At 42.2% G+C, this 3174-nt stretch overlaps 1 pseudogene; it reads right to left on the bottom strand.

The window, feature by feature from the left end:
- Window positions 1-837: 837 nt before the first annotated feature.
- On the bottom strand, window positions 838-2004 carry LOC143682778 (large ribosomal subunit protein uL10 pseudogene; annotated as a pseudogene).
- Window positions 2005-3174: the final 1170 nt, after the last annotated feature.

Here is a 3174-nt window from a genome sequence, read left to right as displayed (position 1 = left end):
TCTTTATGAATATTGCTGTATGAATGCTTGGATACCTGAAGAGATGGGGAAGCCTGAAGTAACTGAAATTAAATGTTTCTCCTAAACCTTATTCAAGCAAACAGTTTCAGCTTCTTCTCTTACCTTTGCCCTCAGAAAAACTGCTTTCAAGGCTAAAATTTCACCAAATACATTTTCTCTGTCTTTGCACAGTCTCTGGTAGAATCATAATAAAATAACTTTGGTCAAGGAAAGAGAGAGTGGGAAACTGGTAAATCCATGGACCAAAAAATCACCTTCAGCATGGTTGAGTATTAGTTAAGTTGAAAACAGAGGTGATATTTTTCCTTTGGATGATAGGAGAGCTTACAGGATCCATTGTAAAGACAGAAAAAAATCCATTATGGACAGTGGTTTCAAATATTTCATTTCAAATATATCCCACAAATAGCCACCCAATATCTTGCTAGGTAAGAATTCATTTTTTCTTATTTCTACCAGATTTTGCTTATCAAGAGCACTAATTTGTTTGAATAGAAGAATAAGATAATTAATGATACCAAGTCAAATGTCTATGATTTCAACCAAAAGCTAGGAATCATTTTACTTATACAGGTGGAAGCATAGAGTTTCCCAAAATGGTGAAAATAGCCTGAAGTTTCTACCATTACTTGCTGGAGAGTGTCATGGTTCATTCTTTGACTTCACTTTACTACCTAAAATACACTTACTCTCACCCTGGGCATACCCCCTTTATGCTTTTCATAGATTTTTTAAGAAGAGAAGTAAGTGTTTATTTTCTTGTTTCACAAATACAACTGGCTGAGTTGGCTGCTTTTTAGTGACTAGTCAAAGTGACTAAATCTCATATGCTATATCCTCATCTCCCTCTTCTGATTCTTCCTTTGCTTCAACCTTGGCTGGGCAGTGGCAGCAGCAGGAGCAGTGGTGACGATGGTAGCCACGTGGGCAGCAGCCACACATGCAGATGGAGCAACCAAGAAGGCTTGACTTGTACAGCAAGTGGGATGGTATAATCAGCCCTTACAGACAAAACCGAGACTTGCTTGTGGCCATTGATGATAAGATAGGGTACTCATGCCACAGTTGGGAAACCATTTTGCAGAAATATGGTGGCAATATTCAAGATACCCTGTAAGAAGTGAGAATGCAGAGTTTCCTCTGTGATGTCAGTTACTTCAGGGTTATAGATGCTGCTGTTGCCAAGTAGCAGTTGGACAATCAGCCCAAAGGAGAAGGGGAAGTTGCTCAGCATTTCCAGTGGTGTATTTCCCTGGCTCCCACTTTGTCTCCAATCTAATTCTGATTAGCTGCATATCACTCAGAATTTCAGTGGGGATCCTGGTGGTGATTCCTAAAGCCTGGAAGAAAGACGTCTTCTTGGACCCTGAACCAGTGTACGGGGTGGGCATAGTGATTTTGTATGAGGCAATGCCACTTGCCCAGGTGGCAGCTGGCACCATGTTGGGAACAGCATATTCCTGATCTCACTAAAGTCCTTCTTGGTGAGCACAAGGCCCATTTTCCCTGGATACAAGACAACAGTTTCTCCAAGGCCAGGTTGTTTTACAGATACTCTTGGATGTCCTTGCCCTTGATAGGGCTCTCACACATCAGCACCACAGCCTTCCCACAGAAGGGCAGGTGGATCTGCTGCATCTGCAGCGAAACATCTTGGATAATCACCCAAAAGTTGGATGATCTTAAGGAAGTAGCTTGGATGTCCAGATTGCCCTGTCTTCCCCAGTATCACAGTGGTATATCAGGGGTTGCCACAATAGGATTTAAAGGCGATGTCACTCTCACGAGGACACCTGGCAAGAGTTTTCTTATAGAATTTATGAATGACAATTATTATCTATTTTACTTGTTTACTTGGTTATTGTCTAGTTTTCCTCACTAGAATGTAGGCACTACGAGGGCAGGAACTTCATCTCTCTTGTTTGCTGCTTTACTTGTAAAACCCAGAACAAGCCCTGGCATCTACTCACCACACAAAGGCATGCTTGCTCAGTGAATGAGTGAGTGAATCCATCAATCAATAATTGCTTGTATCACAGAATTCACACACTGATAGAAGAGAAGGAAACCTGAAGTTCTCTGGTCCAAACTCTCCATTTTATACATCAGCCAACTGGGAGCCATGCCTAGGTCATCAGTGAGGATGGTGATGAAAGTGATGGGGATTTTGAAGGGAGTGGGACTTGGGGAAACGATGTGTGTAGGGTACCAAATTGAGAAGGGGATTAAAAAAGACGTTTTCCTTTTTCTTTCCTCTTTCCATCATAAACTTGGAGTGCCTTTCCCTTGCCCAGTCGCTCTTTGAAAAATTATGAGCCACTGAGTATGTTAAATGGGCTTTCTGTTATGTCATAAATATTCAGACTAGGGATGGCAGTTATTCCCTGTGATTAATTCTGCTTACTCAGGAAAGTTGTGAAAGGTTTTCACTGGAGGCTAAGTCTTTTATGTTTTAATGTTCCTCATGTATAATGCAATTTGTCCTGAGCTGCAGTTAAGACAGTGGAGTTAAGGTTAAGGACTTTTCTTTTTCTCTTCTTAAGGCAATGCTTGGAAGTACTTAAATTGGATGGTTTGTATTAACCCCTCCCTGGCTGAGATTAAGGTAATTGACGGGGCTCAGTGCCAGAAGTAGTTCCAACTGGCCATTTTAGTTATATGGGTCCAGGGTTAATGGAGAAAAGCGCCATGTTGAAGGTTACAGCATTTCCCTTCGCTTCCATTTTAATGATACTTGCCTGCCAGTGTTTTCTCTTTGAAGAGAAATGTAATAAACAATCACTGGCCTTTCATGTTGAGGGCAAGATTTGTAACGGCATTCATCTCCCCAGGCATTCTTCCTCCGTGTGTGATTGGATCAAGTCCTTTCAGACCCGAGCTCTGAGGTCCCCTCTGCCCAAGAAGAAAAGGGGCCGGGAGAGGCAAAGCGGTTTTCAGAATGATTCCAACTCTGCTTGAATTTCTCTGATTAAAAAAAAAAATTCCCCAAGGAAAAGCAAACCTGAGCTTTACGTTGACACAGAGGACCCTTAGAGGGAGGGCTGAGGCACTGTGGGGCACACAGCGTTCTGGAACATGAATTTTGGCCAGCTCTGTTCTTTGGGGTAAGAAGGAAGCTGAACAGCCAAAAGGCTTTCATTGTGGCAGATGACA

Source organism: Tamandua tetradactyla, chromosome 1 (genome assembly GCF_023851605.1).
Source record: "Tamandua tetradactyla isolate mTamTet1 chromosome 1, mTamTet1.pri, whole genome shotgun sequence".
NCBI classification, from domain to species: Eukaryota; Metazoa; Chordata; class Mammalia; order Pilosa; family Myrmecophagidae; genus Tamandua; species Tamandua tetradactyla.
Note: the sequence above shows the minus strand (reverse complement) of the source record. Positions and strands in the feature narration are given on the sequence as shown.